The sequence below is a fragment of the Amblyomma mixtum genome, chromosome 7 (assembly GCF_055824585.1).
Source record: "Amblyomma mixtum isolate Tamu chromosome 7, ASM5582458v1, whole genome shotgun sequence".
Lineage (NCBI taxonomy): Eukaryota > Metazoa > Arthropoda > Arachnida > Ixodida > Ixodidae > Amblyomma > Amblyomma mixtum.
The window spans coordinates 106,927,243-106,940,367 of record NC_143018.1 but is presented as its reverse complement, the minus strand read 5'-3'; positions in this window follow the sequence as shown (position 1 = coordinate 106,940,367).

Sequence of the window (13,125 nt, the reverse complement as noted above, 5' to 3'; positions counted from 1 at the left end):
GGAACAGTCTGTAATAACGATAAAAGTTGTTCAAAATGTCGCACAATTGTAATATTTGTAGTCTGATCCAATTATAGACAAGGGTAGGTAAGTTAGCACTAATGCGCTGCAAGTTAGTTTTTTTTTACTTTTTTGGTGACCTGAAAGGGAGCACTGTAAGGTAGGCATGCGTGCATGCATGTGTTTGTGTTTGATCATATCTGCTGAGTGCTGTAATCAGTATTGTGCTAAACCACCAACTGATGGCGTCACATGACCCTTTGTAAGAGCATGTGGCATGTAAGATTTTAAAGTTTTTTGCCAGGCGGTTTTACAGAGTTAGTGTAATGGCTTTGTTCCCATTGCGAGCTGAAGTTTCTGTGGTTTTAAACTTCTTATTGAGGATTTTTATTTCACAAATACCATATGTTCCTTGGAGAATTTTACTCCAACTCTTAGTGTATATTTACAGGATATAAATGTTATTTTTACAATCACGCACATTACATATGCAGTTGTGATTTTTTATGCTTGAGGTATTGTTCTTGCATTATGTAATAACCTGTAGCCATTCTTCACTTTCACAAGATCATTGTTTTATGAGGGTTTCTTGCAGTAGGCCTAGCAATGGTAGAGTTGCTTGCAATCCTGCAGTGCACATCCATGACCACGCACAACACAGTTGTGGTCGTCTTTTTTGTACTGTTCATACAAGATTTCAGAGACAAGAATTGTGTATAACTTTTCAGACTGAAATAATGAAAATTAAACGTCTTACAGAGAATGGTTTAGAAATTTGTATTTTAGTAATTATATATGCAAAAAAAAAAGAAAAGGAATGCAGTTTGTTTGAGGCACACAGCATATTCTGCATCCCTTCAAGATATTTTGTACATTACCGTAAACCACATGCCTTGTTTGGATGTGTGGTGCTGGTTTATTCCATAATTGCATGATTTTTAGCTATATATGGTATCAGGTCCTAGTTGACCAATAATGCTGCTGCTTATCCAGAAGGAAAAGCATGAACTTTTTTTGTGCTCTCCTACCTTCAAAGTGCTTTAACCTGTAAGTGCTGCTTCCACATCCAGCAAACCAAAAACCTCTCAGAGACGTCTAGCTAGACGTCTCTGAGAGGTTTTTGGTTTGCTGGGCCGTGCAGTGTAGTCTGTGGTATGGTGACTTGAGCAAGGTGATGTAAAGCTTTGCCCCTCAAAAAACTTGTGCGATGAAGGCACACACAGAATGAAGCGAACAGGAGAAGCAAAAACTCGAGTATCATTTTATTTGGGACTGTGAACATTTAAAGGCGCACTGAAGAGGAATCTGAACTCATATCTTTACTGCTCGAACTCAATCTACATGTTCCGAGCTTTCTTAGAAACTTCGAATTATTCCCCTGTGCGGCCAATTTCCCTAATTTAAATCGGATTAATGACGGGCTCCCGCCTTACTTTTTTAATTCCCCGCAAACGGTGGGAGGAGTCGACCAACCTTTCAACCAGTCCTTTGGCAGCTTGCCACTCTGCCATCGGCAGAGTGATACGCAGTGATCGGCGAAAGCAAAGGGTCCACGCGTATTTTTATTCCCGTGGGCCTAATTTGCAGCTGTGTAGTCTCTGACTGGACCTATTTATTCGTGAAAACTTAAAATAAAGTAAATAAAAGCGGAACCAAAGTCGCCACGCGACTGCCTGAAAGGCACTCCATGCGTTGGTTGACTCCTCCGACCGTATGTGGGGAATTAAAAAAAAAAAGGTGGGAGCCGGACGTTAATTCGATATAAATTAGGGAAATCAGCCGCACAGGGCCATAATTCGAAGTTTCTAAGAATGCTGAAAACTTGTAGAGCGAGTTCCCGCGGCAAAAAGACGAGTTCAGATTCCTCTTCAGTGCACCTTTAAGTGCTGTGTGCTATTTCATAGATGTGTACAGAGGGGTGCATAGTCCTAGTCATCTCTCCTTTCCAGTTATGTACAATGGACTCCCTTTAAGACAAACTCTATCATACCAAATCCGCAGATAACGAACAACTTGCTTGGAGATATATCAACAGATACGGTTAACATGACTCCTGTAACTTGTACACATTGGCACCAACTAGCACCTCACAGCAACAAGCAGCCAATAGATATTGGCGACTATGTAATGAAAGAGTGGCAACATAAGAGGCGAAAGCACAGCTGAATGTGCTCATGCATGCAGATGTTCTGCCCTGACAAGAGCAGTGGCGATTTACAGATGGCTTAGCATGCCATTTTGTTTTAACCGAGCACAGCTTTAAAACAGCAGAGCAGCAGTTGCAAGCAAGGAATTGGAAGAAACTGAGCCACCAAAACAATTCCACAGGCCTGTACATGAGTCTCAGATTCCTGTATCATAAGCAGGTCAACTAGGGACTGTAAAAATTGATGAGCTCTGCGGTAATCGTATTAGTACTTTCTCTATTTTGTTGTGCAGATGCGTTTCCAACACAGAAGAGGCTGCTTTTGATCCGTGTGTACAAAATTGAGAGCATTTGTCGTACTTTTCTTCCAGTGCGAGTTATTAAAGTATGATGCATTGCTGTGGTGTTTGTTTCATACAGAAGCATCAGTGACAGATCACACAATGTGAGGAGCTTGTACCTTGGGAACAGTGGATTGGGCTTGTGCACTGTACCTGTTAGTGTTTCCAGTAATTCCAATTCATAGCTTATATCCTCAAATTGCATTAGTACTGTATTTACACGATTGTAAGTTGGCCTATTTTTTTATTTGAAAACCCAAAGTAGGGGAGTTACATTCGAAATCAAAGCATGGCACCATAAATAAAGGCGAGACAAACTAGATATTAGGGATGCTACAGTGTGGTTGCAATTTTATGTTTGCCCTACAGCTCTACCCAGTAGCATTCGGCTATTCTGCGCGCTTGTTCGGGAGTTTTTTTTTTTTGTTTTTTTACTTCTAACTGCGCATTCGGCACTTAAGGGAGTGTCGATATAGTTGATGGAAGAACTGCTGTTCCAATCGCAGCGGCACCACCGCTCGGAACAGCAGTGTTTCCGTGGAGTGTCGGTAGTTGATGGAAGAGCCGACGCCGCTTATGCATAGTTTCTCTTTAGCTCTGTTCGACACACTTGACTCGACTTCTGGCCACGTTTTACCAGTTTTTAATGTAGTGCTTCCTCAGTCATCATTTGTGCTACGGGGCCAGTAGCGTTCGGCGCTCGTTCGCAGCTACGTTAAGATGGCTGTCACTCTTTACGCTTAAAGGTGCACTGAAGAGGAATCTGAACTCGTCTTTTTGCCGCGGGAACTCAATCTACACGTTCCTAGCATTCTTAGAAACTGCGACTTATTGCCCTGTGTGGCCGATTTTCCTAATTAAATCGAATTAACGCCCGGCTCCCGCCTTTTTTTTTTAATTCTGCCTCGTACGGTGGGCGGAGTCGACCAACGCGGGGAGTGCCTTTCAGCCAGCTTTGTGGAGGCTTTGCTTTCGCTTCATTTTGTTTTTTAGGTTCCCGTGAATAAATAGTTTCATTTGCAGATAATATAACCGCAAAATAAGCCCGCAGAAATAAAAATACGCGCGGACTATTTGCTTCTACGAACTACTACTACGTATTACTCCGCCGATGGCAGAGCGGCAAGCAGCCACGGGACTGGGTGAAAGGCGCTCCCCGCGTTGGTCGACTCCGCCCACCGTACGAGGCAGAATTAAAAAAAAAGGCGAGAGCCGGACGTTAATTCGATTTAATTAGGGAAATCGGCCACACAGGGCAGTAAATCGAGGTTTCTAAGAATGCTCGGAACGTGTAGATCGAGTTCCCGTGGCAAAAAGACGAGTTCAGATTCCTCTTCAGTGCACCTTTAAGAAACGAACAACTGCACACTGGGCCCCAACTTCCATGTTTCGGAAAAGATGATACAGGTGTAGTGGCTACAGCAAGGCAAAATTTTTAGTTGTTCCACGCACTGTCATGGTGCGGTTGTTTGCAAAGTGTGGGATTTTGCGGGACGACAGCATGCCGTGGTTGTTTGCGAAGGGGCGGATTTCACTGGACGACGATGTTAGACCGATATGCTGTGGGACCGCAGCAGCGATGACAAAGGCAACACTAGTGAGGACGATGGCGCAAATGTGGACGAGTAGTCCAGCGAATAATGCATTTTCATTTTGGAATGGGCCCACAGGCATGCCCTTTCCTTTTTTTTTCTCCTGACATGAGATATGGAGTGGGGAGGGGGGGGGGCCGACTTGCATTCGAGTCAACTTACAATGGTGTAGATATGGTAACAGCCTGGCTGCTCGTGGTTTACCATAGAATATTGTCCTGGAGCCACAGTGGGCGACAATGGGGAAGCAGAGGTGATCTGGAAGTGATCGAATTCTAAGGACAAATGTGCATGTCAGCATGGTCCTTCTACATTCAAAGGGAGTGTCATTAGTTTCAATATAACAGCTAATTATAGGTGATGTCTTGCCCATTACAAGGCACAGTCCAAGGTTGTGTATCAGGTCTAACTGTTTTAGATGACGACTATGTTGTTCCACATATTGTACGCCCGTAGTGTTAAGCGAACCGTAAAAGAGAGCTTTCAGGACAACGGAGTGGGTTCCAAGCGAAGGCAAGCGTGACAGGGGGCGGCAGAAAGCTAGGTGGGCGGACGAGGTTAAGAACTTTGCGGGATACGGTGGCCGCAACTGGCGAACGACACGGTTAATTGGAGACATGGGAGAGGCCTTTGCCCTGCAGTGGGCGTAGCCAGGCTGATGATGATGATATACAGAGAAAGACCAGTCCTGTGGAATCCCATTGTTTGCACGATAAAACTTTAAGAATATTCATGGTTCAAGAAGCTTCAGCTTGTTCAGGGCTTTCATATGTGGTAGAAAAGAGTTTCTTGTCAAAAGTTAGACCAAGGAATTTGTTTGATTTTATTGGTAGTTGGGTTCTGTTCGTATATAAGTCTAGGATCAGTTTGTACTCCTTGTTCTAACTATAGCACAGCTACTGTTTTTTGCGGTGAACATGAAATAATTGTTTTTTGCCTAATCAAGTAATCTACCTATTGCAATTTGTATTTTCCTTTCGAAAGGTAATAGAAAGACGTACATAGACCGTCCACACGGATGAAATACATGATGGAGTTGGGTATTACTATATCTACCGAGTTCATCTTGATTGTAAACTGTGTTGTGCTTACGGCACAGCCCTACGGAACACCATTCTCTTGAATGACACTTTGTAATAGGGTTGTACCTAACCGCACTTGAAATGTATGGCTAGGTCGGAAATTCTTCAGACAGTTGATCAGTTTCCCACGAATCTCTACGCTGACTAGGCGACGTAAGATGCCAAGTCTCCAAGTGGCGTCATAGGCTTTTCTTAGGTCAAAGAACACTGCAAGACAGTGTTGTTTCTGTACAAAGGCTGTGCGTTCAAGGTGGATGAGGTGATCCATTGTTGAGCATCCCACACTGATCTACGACAAGGTCACATGACTCAAGGATGAAAACCCAGTATTTAGAATACTTTAAAATGATTTTGCAAGACAGCCTGCGAGTGCAGTCGGTCTGTAGCTACAGGGGGATGTCGGCATTTTTTCAGGTCTTAAAAATGGGACGAAAACAGCTTTTTTTTCTCTGGTTCAGGCATTTTGCCCATTTCCCCATGTTTTATTGAAAAGTTTCAAAAGCGCCACTACAGCCGGTTGAGAAAGGTGTGCAAGCATGGCATACTGAAATCTGTCGGGACTGGTGACAGCATTTTGACATGCGGAAATCACTGTTAATGTCTTCGAGGGTGACAGGGCTATTTTATGCTTAGTTATCTTTTCTCCTAGAGGCAGTTTGTGTTTTTCAGCAGTGTTATGACAGTGTTATTGTACTGTACGTGGACCTTTTCGCTGTTTATTACTATCGGCCATCATTCTGATACTTTAAATTCTGAGCTCATGCGAAACCTGCTTCCACTGTATGCAATATATTGTTTCTCTAAAGTCCAGAGACGTTTTCTAGCCATTTTTCTTGGCTTTTGGCCTAATCTGAACATGTGCATGCTTCAGATTAAAGCTTCACATCATTTTTGCCACTAGCTTAGTAGTAACCCTAACATCTAGTGGTAACAGTAACAACAGTGCAAGTAGTAACAATGTGTCAAAAGAAATTAAGATATTAATGTCACTTCTCGGGGGTGAGAACATCTCGTTCTGACCACTGAACATTCAGCACTGACATGCACGCCTGCCCTCAGACGAGAATGTTCCACTTGTGCATAGTCATGCGGTACATGACTGGACGGAGAGGAGGTATCACAGCTATCGCTGACGCATATTTACCCCAGGACAGACCGGCAAGTCCGGGAGCTACTCGCTGCTTGCTTCTCAGTGATGCACTCTTAAGGGGGGGAAGCTGGTCTTAGAAACAAAATTTTTGTTAATGAAGTCGCAATGATGGAATCTTCAAGAAACGTATTTTTGCATGCCGATTCCAAATATGTAATTTAATTTTGCGTAAAACAAACCCTTGTGCACTTATATAATATGTTATGTAACTTTTTGCCAAGAGCTTTCAATAAATTTTGCAGCAGGAAACTTGCTAGGACGCATGCCATTGGCTTGTCTTGACATCAAACTGTACAATAAGGGTAAAATTATTATCCTGCCTATCATAGAAGTTGAGTTACAGGGTTTTGAATTCGACACTTCACAAACGAGAAGAAACTGAGGATTTCAAAGTCCTATAACTCACCTTCTATAACAGGCAGGATGATACTTTTACCCTTGTTGCATAGCTTGGTGTCAAGAGAAACCAGTGGCAAGCAATCTAACAAGTTCCCTACAGTAGAATTTCTTTCAGTCTCTCGGCAAAGGTTACCTAACATATTGCATAAGTGCACAAGGACTTGTTGTACATAAAATTAAATTACATATTTGGAATCCGCAAGCAAAAATGCATGTTCACTGAAGATTTCATGGTTGTGACTTCATTAATAAAAAGGCACTCTCCTCTTCACATATAAGGAAACCAGCCACAACATTTTACTTTCAGTGGTGCGACAGGTCACAGAAAAGACAGAAAAAAAAAACAAATAACAAAATGGACTGTTCACATAAAACATGACTAACAAAGAAGCCAGACCCAGTGGACATTAAAACTTCCATGGATGTACTGCGGACGTTCAGGAGATCCGCAGGACGTCCGAAGGAGTTCCGGTGCCTGTTGGGGAGTCATTAAATGTCCTTAAAGGTTGTCAGGGTTCCCTGGTGTACTTGCGGATTGCACGACCAGACTCTCGCTGCCGCGGCACGGCACCTCGGCCATTTAAGAACGCGCACAGGTCGTCTCGTGCGGAGACGGCATCTTCCGACGAGCCGTTTTCGCACAACGTGCCAAGGCCAAAGAATGATGAGTTGGCCTCGTCAAAGTTTTCGTCCGGCACACATGGCACACTGTTTCCGAGAAAGTTGTGCAGCGCACAGGATGCGGTCACCATGGCGGTAGCCTTTTCCGGCTGCTCCTGGATGACAGTTCGAAGACACCTGAAGCGATCCTCCAGCTGCTTGAAGGTGGTCTCCATGACCAGCCAGGCCTTCGACAACCTGGAACATAACGAAAAAATTACGAGGAACTTTAGCGACTAAAGTGGTGAAAGGCGAAAGGCTGAGTGCTGCGTTGTGCTACGCGATTGTTGCGCATGTAGCGATGAATGCTGCCACGAGTTAAGTGAGCGACTACACTTTCACATTCTGTTGGTGCACTAATTAACTGCCAATTAATGACGCTTAATGTTCGCCTTCAGGAGTGGAACGTGACAGCATGTTGTAGCCCTGCCAGGAAGCCCACGGAACACCGCCACCCGTTCGGCGTGATGGGGATGCCCTGCCCTTTGAACGCAATGCTTTTTCAGGAAATGGAAATGGCGCTGTAATTCTCTGTCATCTCCGTGGACACCCGAACCACCCTACAGGAAGGGAGGAAGTGGGGGTGAAAGAAGAATGTTGTTGTCGTTGTGTTGTGTTTAATGGCGCATAAGCGGCTAAGGCTATCATGCGCCAAGAACAAGGTTTAGTAAAATTGGCTCGAGCAAAGTTTGAAGACAAAGTGTATAAAAACGGTGGTGTAAAGGGCCTAAAAGTTATTTTTATTACCTGGCTGATTAAATACAAGCACTTTAGAAATGGCTGTTTGCAGAAGCTTTTAAAAGTTGGTTAACCTCCGTGGACATCCTTGCCTTGGCAAGGATCTCGAGGCCCCCAACTACACAGAAAAACCTCAGCCTCCTTCTCAGGACTGAGAAAGCGGCTGAGGTGTACCGTTTTAAGTAGAGAAGCACAGGGTAAGAAATTACAGTTTTTGAAGAACACCGGCTTCCTTTAAAAAGCTAAAAACATCAAGCATACTAACGGGTGCATGTTCAGCTAAAATCAACGCTGGATGAAATGGAATATGTTCTTTGTAAAATGTAGCAAAATATTTTTTCCTTACTGATTCAAGTTTTGTGCATGATAGTAGTATGTGGTTTACGGTAAGTTCATGTCCGCATTGCTCGCAAACAGGTTTGTCTTTCTTTGTTAGCAGGAAGTTGTGTGTGAGATGTGTGTGTCCAATACGGAGACGGCATAAAATAACTTCGATGAATCGTTTTTGGTGTGAGCATGATTTCCATTTGCCTAGGATGGGTTTTACTAAATGTAGCTTATTATTTCTTTCGATGTTCCATTGTGACTGCCATTTATTTCTTAATTTGCACTGCACCAACCTCATACCATCTTTGTAAGGAATGTACACTTTCTTTATTTCTTTGTTCCGAGCTTTTCCAGCACATTCATCTGCCTTCTCATTGCCAGTGATTCCAATGTGACTGGGGACCCAGCAAAATTTTATGTCTTGTCCCTGTATTGTGGCGCTTGTTATGTTGTGTATGATATCACCAATTAGTGGTGTCACTGCATTTCTATGGTGAAGTGAGGTTAGTATGCTCAGAGAATCAGTGTAAATGATACTGTTCTGAATGTTCTCATTTATTATTTTTTCTACAGCTAGCAAGACTGCGTAACACTCGGCGGTAAAAATGGATGCACACTCAGGTAGCCGTACTATTTTTTCCCAATTATTCTGAACTACAGCACTTCCCACGCAGTGCGTCGATTTTGATCCATCGGTGTAAAATGCTTCGTATTCTCCGTATTTTTCGTTTAGTGCTAAATACTCTTGTAATATCTGTTCATGCGGTGTATGTTTCTTCTGAAATTGTGTTAATGTGAAGTCGCACACAGATGGTAGGCAGTACCAAGGAGGGAGTGGATCACGTTTGCGGGCAATATTAGGCAATGTGTCCATTATATCTAGTTCTTGGCATTTCTCTTCAAACCGGAGAAGAAGTGGCCTGATTGCGAGGGGTCTGTTGGTAAATAGTGTTCGGGATGGGCACTTTGTAACGAGTGGGTAACAGATGTGTTTAGGCTGGGAACGGATCTTTAAAATGTATGAGCATGTGAGCGTTGTTCTTCTGTCTGCAAGTGGTGGTTCATTGGTTTCTACGTACAGGCTTTTTATTGGTGACGTCCTGTATGCACCAGTTGAAAGGCGCAATCCCAAATTGTGCACAGGATCCAGTCGCTTCAAGAACGATGGCCTTGCTGATCCATATACACTATGCAACCATAATCTAGAATGGAACGTACTACAGAGCGATAAATGTGTAGAAGACATACCCGATCAGAACCCCAGTGTTTGCGTGATAGGACTTTCAGTATGTTCAGTGCTAGCGACGCCTTCTTTTTCAGTGCATTGATGTGAGGCAGGAAAGTAAGTTTTTTGTCGAAGGTGATGCCTAGAAATTTGTGTTCCTTTTTGAAAGGCAGCTCGGTTTGGTTGAGGTGTAATGTTGGATTTGTGTGCAAGCCTCGTTTCAGTGAAAAAAGTAAGGCCACTGTTTTCTGTGGTGAGAACTGGAAACCATTCTTGTCTGCCCATGTTGCCATTTTGTTGATTGTAAGCTGTACTTGTCGTTCGCATGTGGATATATTGGAAGATGTGCACGCTATCTGAAGATCATCAACATACATTGAATACATAATGGACCTTGGGATTATTTTTCTAATAGAATTCATTTTTACAACGAAGAGAGTTGTACTTAAAATGCACCCTTGAGGAACTCCATTTTCCTGAATGAAGTCCCTCGAAAGGGTCGAGCCTAGGCGGACATTAAATGAGCGGTTAGACAAAAAGTCTTTAATGGAGTTCAGCATTCTGCCACGGATGCCGAGCTCAGCTAAGTCCTGGAGGATCCCGAACCTCCAGGTTGTATCATATGCTTTCTCTAAATCAAAAAAGACGCTAAGACAGTGTTGTTTGTGTATAAAAGCTTCTCTGACTGTATTTTCGAGACGGACTAGGTGATCTGTAGTGGAGCATCCTTTTTTAAATCCACATTGATGGATATCAAGCAGTTCACAGGATTGCAGAACAAAGGTTAGTCTTATATTTAGGACACTTTCGAAGGATTTGGCGAGGCAACTGGTTAAGGCTATGGGTCTATAACTGCTAGGAGAGGTTGGGGGTTTACTAGGTTTAAGAAACGGGACAATAATAGCTTTCTTCCAGGCTTCAGGTATTTTCCCTGACATCCAAACTGTGTTAAAGAATCTCAAAAGTGCTTCTATGGCAGGCTCAGAAAGATGTGCAAGCATTTCATAATGTATATGGTCGGGTCCTGGAGCAGTTTTTTTTCCGGCAGACAGTACTGTGTTGATTTCTTGGAGGGTAATTAGACTATTGTATTTTTCATTTGCACCTCCAGTTGTTGGGAGCCTCTGTTTTTCAGCTGTATTTTTGTATTTTAAAAAGGCCTGCGTGTAGTGTGATGAACTTGAAACTGCAGTGAAATGTTCCCCCAATATGTCTGCCTGTTCCTGTATGCTTGTTTGTGTTCCGGGTGTTGTTAAAAAAGGAATTGTGAATGGTGAAAAGTTGCCGTTTATTTTTCGAACCTGCTCCCACATTTTTTTAGATGGGATCTGACTGTTGATATTTGAAACATAATTCTGCCATGAAGCTTTTTCGGCCCTGCGACGGACATACCGAGCTTTAGCTTTTGCCTTTTTAAAATTTAGGAAATTTTCATGTGTCGGATACCTACGGAATTTACCCCACGCTCTATTTTGCTGTTTTTTTGCTTCTTTACAGTCCTTTGTCCACCATACTTTATGGTTTTGTCGCGCCACTCCTGACGACTGAGGAATAGCTGTGAGTGCGGCAGTTATGATACAATTAGTGAACTTTTCGTTTATCTCGTCAACGGTAAGATTTCCTAAAACTATATCTTCTAAAGTTGCCTTTGCTCTAAAAAGTGACCAGTCGGCGAGGTGAAGCTTCCAGCGCCGTGGCCTTGTGGGGATTATTTCCGGTGGTGATGTTAAAGTGATTAGTATAGGGAGGTGGTCACTGCCATATGGGTTATCAATGATATCCCATTTAAAATCATTAAAAACAGAAGGTGAGCTAAAAGACAAATCTAAAAAGGTCATTTTCCCCGAGGCAGGGGAGCAGTAGGTGGCTTTTCCTGTATTTAAAAGACATACATTGTTTGTGAGGATAAAATCTTCAATTATTTGACCCCTAGAGTCACAGTGCTCGCTTCCCCAAAAAGGGGAGTGAGCGTTAAAGTCCCCATCTACTAGATAAGGTTCTGGAAGTTCATTGACAAGTTCTTGTAAATCGTGGACTGTTAATGTAAAGTGTGGAGGAATATATACAGAACAGATAGAAATTGTTTTATGGCTGACGACACTGACCGCAACAGCTTCGAGTCTTGTTTTTAGTTTAAGCTCTCGAGCTGGGACACCGTTTTTCACTATGATGGCTACGCCTCCCGACAGCCTGCTCGCCTGCTCTCGATCGCGGCGGAAAACAGTATAATTCTTAAGAAAGTTATTTTTCTGGGGACCTAAATTTGTCTCTTGTAGACATAAGGCAACAGGAGCGTGCGCTCCTAGTATGTCTTTTATGTCACTGTAGTTGTTTAGAAGTCCTCTACAGTTCCATTGTATTATGAAAGCCATCTTAAATTTGTGCTTCTATAGGGTGAAAAAGTAGATTAAGTTGTCGATGGCCCCGTGACTTGGGGCCTGTCTTTTTTTGACCGATCCAGGGAGCTCCGCCGACCGTCCGACGTGGACGGCGCGGGGCTGCCCGGGGTCGTGTCCATCGCCTCTGTGGAGGCGCTGGACGACCGTGCAGGAGGTATGTTGATTTTAGAGTTTGACCTCGACCTGCGGGAAGAGGTCTTGAGGCCCGCCGACCCGGGGGTCTGCGTTGCCTCCTTTGGGGTTTGCGGAGTAGCGCTAGCTACTCCACACGGGGGCGCGGGTGGCCCCGCCATAGGCACACTGCATGTGGCCTGGACGGGTGCCGAAGCCTGGTGTGGTGTGCCGCGCCCACGCACCACATCAGCGAAGTTTGTTTTTGCACTGAAAGAGAATGTGTTCGTTTGAGCATATCGCCTTCTTGCTTCCTTGAAAGAAATGTTTGCCGTAGTCTTTAGAGTAATTATTTCTTTTTCTTTTTTCCAAGAAGGACAAGCTCTGGAGTAGGCAGCATGTTCTCCTTCACAGTTTGCACACCGCGGTGTAGCAACACATTCTTCAGATTGGTGTTCCTTTGACGAGCATTTTGCGCAAGTTTTGCGGCCGCGACAACTCTGTGAGCCATGGCCGAATCTCTGACAGTTAAAACATCTTCGTGGGTTGGGTATATATGGTCTTACATTTATTTTCAGGTAACCAGCTTCAATGCTTTCAGGCAGTGTGCTGGTATTGAAAGTGAGGATCAGGTGCTTCGTGTCTATTTCCTTGTTATCCTTCCGGATCTTTATGCGTTGAACATTTATGACATCTTGGTCAGTAAGGCCCTCAAGCATTTCTTTCTCAGAGAGGTGGATAAAGTCGATTTCAGATATGACGCCTCGGACAGTATTCAAGGATCGATGTGAAGTGACAGAGACTGGGATTTCCCCAATGGACGCAAGGTTTGAGAGTTTAGAGTGTTGGACAGTGTCACGAAGTTCGAGCAGTAAGTCACCGCTGGCCATTTTGGATACCTTGTACCCAAGGCCCAAGGTGTTTGTAAGGCACTTTGCTACTAGGAACGGGGATA